This window comes from Ambystoma mexicanum, chromosome 5q (assembly GCF_040938575.1).
Source record: "Ambystoma mexicanum isolate Mex_15411 chromosome 5q, UKY_AmexF1_1, whole genome shotgun sequence".
NCBI lineage: Eukaryota > Metazoa > Chordata > Amphibia > Caudata > Ambystomatidae > Ambystoma > Ambystoma mexicanum.
In genome coordinates this window covers 283,873,947-283,886,611 of record NC_090933.1, presented here as the reverse complement: position 1 = coordinate 283,886,611, position 12,665 = coordinate 283,873,947, and positions in this window count along the sequence as shown.

Here is a 12,665-nt window from a genome sequence, read left to right as displayed (position 1 = left end):
ATCATAGCATCTTGTTTTCAGGAATCGCACATCGCGCCGGGCTACTCACCCACATCTAAGAAAACAGCTTGAAGTCTACTGCATGGCCAAGATCATCAATGGAAATCAGGAAACAAGATTCCTATCTCAATATGATTTTGTCGCTTCTGGGTAATTGAGCTCTCCAGGGAGCAGCTCATGCTAGGGTGCTGTGAAATAGGCAAATAATAGTCAATAAAATTTTGGAAAGCACTTCAATTCTTTTTACTGTAGGGTGATCATGTCCTTTCTTTCCACAGATTAGGTACTATTTCTGGATCCAGTCATTAATCAACCAGCAACATGCTGCATCATAATGGCGAGGAAGATAAACTAACATGTTTTTGTGGTTCAGCAATCATGCTGTACTCAATAATTTCCTAAGTGTATGACTCTCTTACAGAAGGAAACCGAATCCAACAATTGTAACAATGCAAAGAAAAAACGGAATGAGATTTTGAAGGGGGCACTACATTTCTGTAATACCTACTGAGGGTGTCTGGCTGTACAGTTTTGCATTATGTAGATCTTAATTGGAACTACTGGAGAAAAAGCCTAGGGGTATTGGACAGAGTCACTCAACGCTGTGGACACTTGAATTTATGACTGCCCGTCGCTCTTGAAGTAGATCAGGAAGTATAACTCCTCCTTGTTATATACACATTCAAGAAATTGGTACTTCTGAAGTACCAATTTCTTGAACTTAATTGGAACTATTCAGATGTTAGATTTGAAAAATGTGTATAATGTCTGAGTGTTCCTTTGAACATGATGTTTATGTGACAAACAATGATATGATGATATGATATGGCATTTATAACACGCCTATACACAATTGTGTTTAGGCGCGGCGAGGCACAGGAGAGGGAACAGAGGGACGACAGAGACCAACGATCTTACTAGGCCAGGTGACATTGAGATTGCGCAAGTGCAGGGGGAGGGGAAAAGTGCAGGGACAAGGGGGAGGGGGCAGTGCATTACATAGGAAACAGCAAAATAAATAAGACAATAATAACGAGTGCGGCCTGCTCGTGGCATCTGCAAGGGTAAGTGCAGACATCAGGTGTTAAGTGCTGGTAGGGAGCTGTTGGGAAGAGCCAGAAAAGAAAAAAGAAAGGAATAGGAACTATCTGGTATTAAATATGCTTAGATGAATAGATGTTGAATATTTATAGGATTTTAATTGAAAATAGAACTTATATCCATCAGAGAGAGGGGCTACACAAGCTCTTTTTCAATGAACAGCCAGATACAGGGGTCAATAGGACTATCAGGTATAAACCAATTCTGAGATTCCTTCAAGACAAATGCTTTATGGTAGCACCGGGAATCTGGAAATCTAACACCACCTTTATCATAATCGTTCTTCAACTTGCTTAGGGCAACTGGCACAAAGCCTTCTGGGCCTGGGTCATCAAAATTTCCAACTCTCTCTTCATAAATACCTTGCTACTCCGGCTCTAAGCTCCTCCACCTCCAACTCCCTCAGGGTCAGATGCTTCTCCAAGCAACAAGTTGGGGGGAGATCTCTCTCTTCAGTGGGCACCTCCCTCTGGAACAACCTCCCTTCTTCTCTGAAACTTGAGGAGAGCCATCTCTGGTTCTGGAAGCACCTGAAAACCTTCCTCTTTGCTTTTGCCTTCTCTCTTCCTCTGATCTCCTGTCTGATACTCCACTGGTCACCTGGCTACGCACTGATTTCAGGCCCAGTCCATGTCAGCCCAGTTGCACACCCTCCTGGCAACCCTTGCATTTGGGTCCATATCCATAACCCTAAAGTCCGCCATTCTGTACCTTTTGTACACCCGCTGTCTGCACTTACCCTTGCACCTGCCACCTGCTGGCCACACTTATTGATACTGTGATCTCATGTACAGCACTGCCGCCCTCCATCTCCCCTGGCACTTTTATCCTCCCCTATCCCCTGCACTTGCGCAACCTCAATGTCATCTGGCTTAATAAGATCGCTGTCTCCGTCCTTCCTCTGCTCTCCCTCCCATGCCTCACTGCGCCTGGAAACACTTGTGTACAGGCACGTTATAAATGCCATACTATATCATATCAATTATCTTCTGCTTATATTTTTCCCATAAAAAATCTAGTTGAATCATATTGATTGATCTGAACAAAATATCAGTAATGAAACAGTCAGCATTTCTTTTATATATATTATTTTTTATTTCATTTAATTGATTAACAATTTTTCCAAAAAAGTAACAAATATTTCATTGATCACATTCAGTTAATCAGCATTTTATTTCACGATCATAGTCTCTATCGATTCATTTCCATAACTTTGTTTGTCTACTCATGGAAATATTTTAATGAAAAAGGAGGCCACTGCTATCACAGGGGTTGTTCTCTCTCCACTCATCAATCTAGTCCACCAATTTTCTTCCTGATATGACTGGAACTTTAACAGGTATTTTCCTTAAAAGTCTTACTCTCCTTCTAACGCCTGGACAGAGTAGTAGCAGATGCCTCACTGTTTGAACCGCGTCTGGGCCCTTACAGAAGCGACATTTGTTCTCATAATTTTTCTCTCGTATTGCCATAATCTGATTGGTGGGTAGCAGGTTTAGTGGCACCATCAGAAACTGATCTCGATATAATCTGCTAGGAAACATTACCAAACAGCTTGCAGGCAGATTCATTTTAGTGCAGGCTTTTGGTAAGTTTGCAGTTAGATGATAGGTTGAAGCAACATCGAAAGTGTGAATCCAGTCATGTTCTCCTAGTTTTCTTTTCACTCTTGAGGAGTTCGATCTATTTTTGGTTGCCCAATTGTTTAGAAGTTTGCTCTCATCTCCCATAATTTCTCTATTAATGATTTTTAAGATTCTTGGGCATGTTGGTAAAATATCCTTTCTGAATAGGTGATTCCAGCCCACCACTGCTTGGAGTAAAAGGAGACCTGGTTCTCTTCATATGAGGGTGATTGGCTTTGAATTTGGCAGACCTAGAAGTTTCCTCCAAAATATGCCCTTCAGCCATCGCCATATTTTTTATGGAATTCATGGCATAGATTCAGCTCCATGCGTCACAGAGGGAACTACGTTAGCCTTGTAGTAATTCAGTGTCGGTTGTAAGGAGAACCGCCTGCATTTTCTATTCATGGCCTTTGCCTGTCTGGACAAGGCTTTGATTGATTCAAGGAGGCAATCCTGCATTGCGATCTCCACTGGGCCGCTATTCAACGTAACTGCCAGGTACATAAATTGCCTTACTTGCTCAATTTGAGCATCGTGCATTGCAATTTCTCTTTTCTTTTTTCCGCTTTCTCAAAACACATTATTTTAGTCTTTCCTTTGTTTATCTCCAAGTTATTTTGGTAATGTATTTTTGGAGACTATTTAGTTGTCATTGGAGGCCCAGTGCTGTTTGATCTATCAAGATCAGGTTGTCTGTGTACAGTAGGCAAGTCACTCTTATCCCACCTATAATTGGTGGGAAGGACCTAATTTTGGGATCAGAGTCCTGCAGATCCGACAAATAGAAATTAAAAAGTGCTGGAGCAAGTGGGCATCCTTGTTTTACACCTCTAGCTGTAGTGATCACTGATGATAGTGTGCCGGCCCAATTTAAACGCACTCACATAGATGTATTAGAATGAAGGGTGATTTGAGGATCTAGTATTGTCGATGGACACTGCTGGTCCGTCAGTTTTTTCCACAAGCTTTCTTGGTCTACCTGGTCAAAAGACTGGACCAGGTCGACAAAAGCCACAAAGATTCTAGGTCTTCCCTTCTGTATATTCCCCTTCACAATACTTAGGAGGAAGATATTTGTCACCATACCAATATCTTTTACAAACCCCATTTGAAATGGGTCGTTACATCCTGCTGTCCTTTTCTAATCTTGAAAGTGCTCGAGAAGGAGAGAGACGAAGACCTTTCCAATCACATCTAGTAGTGTGATATGTCTGTAGTTTCTTGAATTTTCTCTCTCACATTTTTTAAAGACTGGTATCACTATGGCTGTTCTCCATGAGCTGGGAATCTCACCATTTTTTGTGACATTTTCTAGGACCTCATCAATGAAAATGGCCCATTCCTCTGAGTGTTCCTTCAAAATGGCATTTGTAAGGCCATCAGGACCCGGTGCTCTTGAAGCATTTAGCTTTTGTAAATTCCCGAGAATGGTGTATACCTCATGGGAAATATCCCATGTTAAGCTTTCATTTCCTGGTAGACGTTGGGGTATAGTATTTGTTTTTTGGTAAAGAGCTGGAAAATGTTCAATCCAGTTCTTTTCAGTGACATTATTTTGTTGTATGTGACTGGTGGTGACAGTTGTTATTTGAATCAGAGACCAGAATCCTTTTGCTTTTCTGCCACAGATTGTTTGTAGCATTTCATGTGTCATTCTGATACATTTTTGCTCTGTAGTTTCTCAGCCAGTGTTTGCACTTTCTGGTTGTGATGTTTGCATCTTCTATGTCTGTAAGTAGCTTTGTTTTGAATGCCTGTCATCTGGCTTTTCTCAGCGCTCTTCTTTTCTCCACTACCAGTGCATCAAATGTATGAATGCTTTGTGTTGACTCCTTGTTTGGACCACGTTTTTGCTGTTGATGACATTCCAGTAAAGGCATGTAATCTACTATAGAATGTTCAATATCACCACCATTTTTTCCTAAATTGTTAATGTAATCCTGTGTTAATTGTTCAATTTCACGTTTTTTCAATCTAAGTCGTGTACCTCGTTGCACACCTCAACTTGGGTCTTCATTTTCTCTTGCGTCTGTTTACCTGCCGTGAAACAAGTAGTACAAAACAAGTTATGATCATTGCTGTCCGTCTGGCTCACTTTAAAGGAAGTTATAAGGTGGGAAATGTCTCTCGATACAAACACATAGTCAATGTCTGCATTTTGGAAACCTCTTTCCCAAGTTGGTACAGGGGATTTTCTCTTCTCTACTTACACCTTTAGAATGTGCAGGTCACGCAAGTTCATAAGAGAGAGCCATAGGGTTCCTCTCTCAAAGGTCTCCTTTTGCAGTACTCGCATTTAGGTCTTTACAGACAATGATATAGTTGGCGCGCGGTTCAATGTATGCGTCGTCAATTAGGTTTGAGGCCATGTCTAGAAACTCATCATAAGTAACCACTTGAGGATTCCAGTACAGGTTTATCACCACTATCGAGCACTGCCTCTCTTGTCCTTCAGAGGGTCCCTGGTGATTCCAGCTCATTAAAAGTTCTTGAGCGAAAAGATTTGAGCAAATGGTTTTTACGTAGTTCAGACCACTGCCAGATCATGTTGCTGTTGATAGGCCAGATGTAGGTCGTCCTTTGTTCTTCCTTAGCCATGTTTCATGTAAACACAAGAGGTCATAATCTCCTAGGTTTACATCACTCGGGACAAGCAAATGCATGAAGCCCTCTTGTGTTCCAGGAAGCCATTTTAAAGAGGGTAGTCTCATACATCGCTGCCTTGTGCCCATGATGGTTTTGTGCATTCCAGTGGCAGCGCATGGCTATGTGCGTGTTTGTTGGGCTAATGCTTCTGGGATCCATGACCATTTTTTTTGCTCCTTCTCCTTTTTCTTGCTCTGTGGGGTAGATATTTGCCTGGTTTGTCTTGTCCAGTCGACAGTCCAGTTTAAATGTAATGCTAAAAGTTGATCTTGGTCCTTTGGGTATACAACCAGTATTCAGGGGTCTCTGAAAATGTGCGGTTCTATTCCTTTTCCCGGTTCTCTCTCTTTACATGACAATACAGTACTGGGATCCTATGGGAATCTTTTTTGGCCCCCTGCCGTCTCATTGGTTTCCTGTGAGAAGATTGCTGGGCCTTTGATGGTCTTAATCATAGTTAAATCAAAACCAAGCATTAATAGGCTTTTGGCTGCATCCAGCAACATCCCTTTTACCACCAGTGATGGAATGTGTAGGTAGATGCTGTTTGTGTGGTGGTCATCCCCAAATATGATTATCTTTGCTTGAGTGGATTTTCCGCAGGTTTGGAATACAATGGAGTAGTAACATGACCGTTGTTCTATTCAGTATTAGGTCCTCTCCCTTGTCTAAGATTCTCTCCAGTTTTAATGAGCTTTTACTAACTATTTTCCCATTTTAACTTGATGGCCTTATGCAACGAACATGCAAATCCTGCTCATGTTGTTTCTTAATAAAAAAATGTTGGATACCCATGCTTGTCTTTTCATCTGGCTAGTGAGTTTTCATCATCATCATCGTAGGTCGTTATACGTACGTCTTGACCTAGTAGAAATTGAAGCTTGCACCTGTGAGGTCCTTTCTCCACTTCCTTGTTTTCTGCGTTCATCCAGATGGAGAGAATCTCTGATCGATGTATGGACAGAGATAGTTGGTTTGTCTATCACTTTTTCCCCTCCAAGATGAATCTCAATAGCTCTCATTCTCATTTCAGCAAGGGTAAAAAATATTGGTGAGTCATGAACCTCTGTCGTGGTACCCAATGGGTCTCTGGTTGTACTCATTTTTTGTTGTTGTGTATGAGGCACCTAGGGGGCAGAGATGTCACTGCCAATTCCGACTCTGATTGCTCAACCGAGTATTGAGACAAATCCATCAGATCTTGAGAGACTTGGAAGTCATCGTTAGTAACCAAAAGCACTAGTGTTCTTTAAATTCCCACTTGATTTAGTTGTTTACATTCGCAGCTGGAGATATTTCTTTAGCACCTTCCTTGGGGCAGATTTTGGATCTTTTTGTGTTGATTGTACAACTTTTTTAGTTGATGTTATAGCAGAAATTCCAACTTTTTCACTGCCAAGTTTGTCTGGCTTTGATTTTCGGTTTTCTTCTTTCCTGTCTTTGAGAAGATAGACAAATCTTGATTTGTTACCCCTAGTAGATCTCCAGATTTTTGGGGAGATTCTGTCAATGTTAATATTCTAAGTTCTGGGCTGAGCTGGTTGTTTTCATACATAACACAACCAGTTGGCTCTCTCTGCCTTTCCCCTATGTGAAGTGCAATTTGTTCTTCAACTTGATTCTGACTTTTTTCTTGAGGCTCTGAGAGGTCTATCATAGCTGTCTTTCTATAGACTGTTCTCCCCAAATGCGTCCCATTGGAATCCAACAGGTTGAAGACTCCTTTGTTTGCCCTGGGGGCTTGAGTCAAGCTCCCCGGAGAGTCCAGGGTCACATGGCAAGTATCCAGGGCTTCCTTATTTTTTTACTAAAGTCTTGACTGTAGTCCTGTTCCAGGTCTCTATTTCGATGTGTAGTGGCCATTACTGAAGTATTAGGACATGTCCTTGGGATCTACATTGTCCCAGAACTCCCCTTTCTTCCATTTTCATTCAAAGATCAAGGTAGATTAAGTTGGAAGGACTGAGAATATTTGATTGTTGAATAATCTTCATGCTTCATGAGTGAAAATGTGTTGCAATGGGGTTGTTTTTTTTGGATTGTTCGCAAAAGCTGGTTGCCATCTTGTTGTTGTTCCTCCTAAACTGGGTGGTCTAGGTTCATGTGCCTCTTCCATCTGTGATTCCGGTAGGTATTGTGCTCCCTCCAATGTCTCAGCATCGGAAAGTTCTCCAGCCATGTCTGCGGGCAAAACTGTCCTTGATTTAGAGAAATATGTTGTGAATTTCATTGTGCAGCCTGGTCTTTTTTAAATAATGTTTTTGATGGATTCTTGAAACATTTGTTACGTTTGCGGTGCCAGGTAATATTATGCCCACCAATAATATCGACATATGTATGGTTGTGGGGTAAGGTCAAAGGCAATATTATTAGTGGGGATAATGTATGGGGTTATTAGGACAGGGGGTTTCAAGGGGTGTCCCCCGCTCCATTAAAAACAATATGTGGGTGGTGGGGTGCCCCCCGCAGGTTCCATTGCTTAATATCACCACAAAAATATGATGATATTTTTGTATGCCAATATTTTTGCGTGGATATTAAAACATGGAACCAGTTTTGCTCCATGCAGTTGTGATACTTTGGGGGCCGTGTCGCTTTGTTTTTTTACTTCCTCCGAGTTGTAGGGGGTTATTGGAATTATTAGAGCTACTTTTCAAATTCAATTAATCCTGTAAGGGTTTAAAGATGAATAGGATTCCTTCCACTGGTGTTTTAAATGTTTCCACCTTGCGTGATGCATCCTGCATTTTATTCTGAGAATGATTTTCCAATCCAACTTTTGTTTGCAACTCATTTGTGATTTCCGTTTCTGGGTGTGTTTCAACTGCCTCTTTGGTTGCTATATTACTAGTGTTTGCCACTATGATTTTTAAAGGCACAACTTCCTGTGTTTCTGACAGAGTAAGATCATGTAAAACTTCCTCCTCTAGTGTACTGATCTTGTGTGTTTGGTGTCCTGACCCACGTTTGAGCTGTCATGCTGCAACATTTGGTGCTGTGGGCTTAGAAAATCCAAGATGGCCAAAAAGCCCACATGTGCGCCAGAATCCAGGAGAACCACGCAGTTTGTGCGTACACCAAAATGGCTGCCTAACTTGCCACCCACCAGTGCGAGCATGATGGGCCAGGGTGCCATGAGTGGAATGGGTGCCAAAGGTAATAAAACAGCAGCGCCTGTTAGCTCAAAAACGCTTTAAAATTACCTTTGGTTTCTCTGAATGCCAGCTCAAAATGCCTATTTTCAAACATTGCAACACATCCAAAAATCTCACTGAACACCAGCGGACATCTGGCAGAATGAAGTATGTGTGCATACAAAATCTGGGAAGATGAAGAGCCCAAAACAATGTTCATAACAAAACTGGCTGAGCTATGCATGTCAACAGCCTAACTGAAACTGGATTAAAACCACCAAAATCGAAATGTTTAAATTAACTGAGTGACCTACTTTTGAGTGTCACATAGTTTTTAACTGTTAAAATGTCATAGTTTTGAACTTAGAATCAGCATTCTAGCTGCATATGTAAAAATTGTATTGACTTAAACTGGGGAACAAAAAGTGACATTTTAGCTGAAACCTGACTTAAGGAAACTGGAATTCTGCCAGACAGCTACCCCCGACAGGAGTGGGGGCTTGCCCAACAAATGCATTCCCAGGCCTGGCTGCATTCTGTTGCCCAAAGGAGGTCACACACTCTCTGATTGAATTACCAGGGGACTGCAAGAAACTAAACAAAGGGCCCAGGCAGATGGTTTATTGGGGGGGGTCGTAAATGGCTTCCTTTTGAACAAAGCCCTTCCTTGACTCAGGCAGATGTTATATTGGGGGCGTCGTAAAAGTGGCTTCCTCTTGGCAGAAACGGGGAGGGGCAGCCCCCTCTGAGGACAGGCTGAGCTTAAAGAAAGTGGATAGACTGGTTTCACCACCATGTGACCTGGGAAGACACACCCGTGTTGGCCAGAATATGATTTTAAGAAAGATGTATAACTCATGGTGCGGACTTGTCAAAATTATCTAAATTATACCATAATTCTTGTGATTTTTCTGCCCACATTTTAAGAGGTTTTAGGACCCGGGGGTATGATCTGGGGGTTTACGAGCGGAAAAGAGGCTGTTACTCTAAATGTATGCATGTTAAAAATCTGACACTTCCTTATCTAAATGCCCACATGCCTTGCACACAATTGTTGTCAGAAATGTACCAAAGTATCAACTGAAAAGGATACAATACTCAAAAGGATACAGGAGGTAGGGTCTTCCGGATCCCTGTTCACCCGACTTGATAGTCGTGAAGTCAACAAAGACCTTCCAAATGATACAACCCTCTGGCTGATAAAACAGGCAGAGCGATGGATCACTGGAAAGGGCGTGGGTAAGGTATAGTAATCCAGCCTAGGACAAATTAAAGTATCATGAATAACTGCTCCAACCTGAGTATGATGAATTAGATAATGACAGGAATGATCACACTGACCTGTATCTCTGGGTAGAACAATCCAGAAGTCTCTTGATGGATTTGAAATGAAGAACAAAACGACAGGGAAGGGAAAATTAGTAAGGGAGACTTATCCCGAACGGAACGAGGCTCACGCTAGATACGGGTTGAATTCACCACAGGATAGCGTCCAAAGTTCAGTTCAAAGTCACTTCCAATGATCCTTGAAAGGCTTCCTTCCCACTTTAGGGATCAATCCTTCTGTTAATTCCACAGATGCAGGAGTTAGAAGAAAATAGCGTTTGAAGACAACGTGAGCGTGTGGATTTACACGCGGGCAGGATTCGCGCAGCCTGGGCCAGCCGCGTGTGAAGACAACGTGCGCGTGTGGATTTACACGCGGGCAGGATTCGCGCAGCCTGGGCCAGCCGCGTGTGAAGACAACGTGCGCGTGTGGATTTACACGCGGGCAGGATTCGCGCAGCCTTGGCCAGCCGCACTTGAAGACGAAGAGCGCGTGTGGATTCTACACGCGGGCAGGATTCACGCAGCCTTGGCCAGCCGCGTGTGAAGACAACGTGCGTGTGTAGATTTACACGCGGGCAGGATTCGCGCAGCCTTGGCCAGCCGCACTTGAAGACGAAGAGCGCGTGTGGATTTTACACGCGGGCAGGATTCGCGCAGCCTTGGCCAGCCGCACCTGAAGACGAAGAGCGCGTGTGGATTCTACATGCGGGCAGGATTCACGCAGCCTTGGCCAGCCGCACTTGAAGACAAAGAGCGCGTGTGGATTTTACACGCGAGCAGGATTCACGCAGCCTTGGCCAGCCGCGTGTGAAGACAAAGAGCGCGTGTGGATTTTACACGCGGGCCGGATTCACGCAGCCTTGGCCAGCCGCAATTGAAGACAGAGAACGCGTGTGCATTATCACGCGAAGGGATAGCTCCAGGAATCAGCGTGTGGCGGAACACACGCTATCGAAGGCCCAAAAGTAGCTGTAGGATTATGCCAGGAAGTAGATCAGAGGTTCAGCTACACAACGCCAATAGAGACGATCAGAAGCAGCGAGTGAAGTTTCTACGCTGCTTAAATACGTAATACCGTAGTTCACGTGACGAAGCAAAAGTCACGTGAAGTTAGCGACGTGAAAAGTGTAAACGTCGTTTTCCCGGTAACGTATCGAATAGCCTCCATTTGGAGTAGAACGGTCTCGCTGTCCTACGAGCGTAGCGTCCAGCATGCATGACAGTGCCATCCCCCAAAGGGACAACCTCTCCCCTTCTTGTGTGAAAGCGCTTCAATAAAGCAGGAGCATGTATGTTGGAAAGAGGTTCCCAGGACCTATCTTCGGGACCATAGCCCTTCCAGTCCACCAGATAATATGGTCTACCAGAACGGAGTTTCATATCCAGTATGTCCTGTACCTCGTATTCATCAGACCCCCGCACAGAAACAGCAACAGGCCGTACAGGCAGTCTAGTAGTGTCAGAGAACGGCTTAATGAGCGAGACGTGGAATACAGGATGCACCCGCCATCGTTGTGGCAAAGCCAGACGTACAGCAGCAGGATTAAGAACATGGAGCACTTCATACGGACCGATGTATCTAGGCAGCAATTTCTTTTTGCCTGGAATCCTTAAGTTCTTAGTGGATAGCCAGACTTTCATCCCAGCCTTATAGACAGGTGCGGATACCCTATGAGCGTCGGCATAGAACTTGTCACGTCGTTTAGCCTGCTCCAATTGCTGCTTCACCTTTCTTTGTAATCTCTTCAGATCACGAAGAGTACGGCCTGCGGCAGGCGTGTCCAGGGATAGACCGGAATCCAGAGGTATTGATCGGGGGTGTTGTCCATAGAGAACATAGAACGGTGAAGTGCCTATGGCACTATGATAAGAGTTGTTATAGGCAAATTCAGCCGCCGGCAGTACCGTGAGCCAATCCGATTGGTATTGCAAACACAGACACCGCAGATATTGTTCCATAGTACAATTGACCCTTTCAGTCTGTCCGTCGGTTTGAGGATGATAAGCGCTGGACATTCTATCATCAATTAGTAATGCAGATGTTAAAGCTCTCCAAAAGCGTGACGCAAACTGCGAGCCCCTGTCAGTAATGATTACTGACGGTAGACCAAAGAAACGAAATATATGTTGGATGAACAGTTCAGCCAGAACAGTAGCAGTTGGTAAACCAATACAAGGAATAAATAGGGCCAATTTAGTGAAATAATCCACTACGACCCATAGGGTATCATATCCCTGATTTGGGGGGAGTTCCACCACAAAGTCCATAGATATCATGTCCCATGGTTTGGTAGGGACAGGCAGGGATTGGAGTAAGCCCACTGGTTTACCAGGTGTATTTTTACATTGGATACATACAGAACAAGAAGATACGTAGTTTATAACGTCTTTTGCCATGGATGGCCACCAGCACCACCTTTTGAGCAGGTCCAGTGTTTTCTTCCGTCCAGGATGGGCTGCAATCAAGGAATCATGATTCCATTTGAGGGCTTTATTCCGCATTGAAGGAGTTGGTAGATAAAGCACTCCTTGTGTGAATGGTAAACCGTTATGCACGTCCAGATTCATATCCTGGACTACTTGTGGATTGTTTTTTACCCACTCTTGTATTTCGGTTTTTAAGGATGGTTGAACCGAACAACTACAAATCACATGATCTGCCAACAGCTGGGTCTGTACTTGTTTTTCTTCCTGCGCCTCTTTACTCATACGGGACAAAGCGTCCGACTTAACATGTTCTCGGGCAGGACGATAGGTGACCTGGAAATCGTATTGGGCAAAAAAGACATGCCATCTGGCCTGACGGGCCGTAAGGCATTTCATGGAT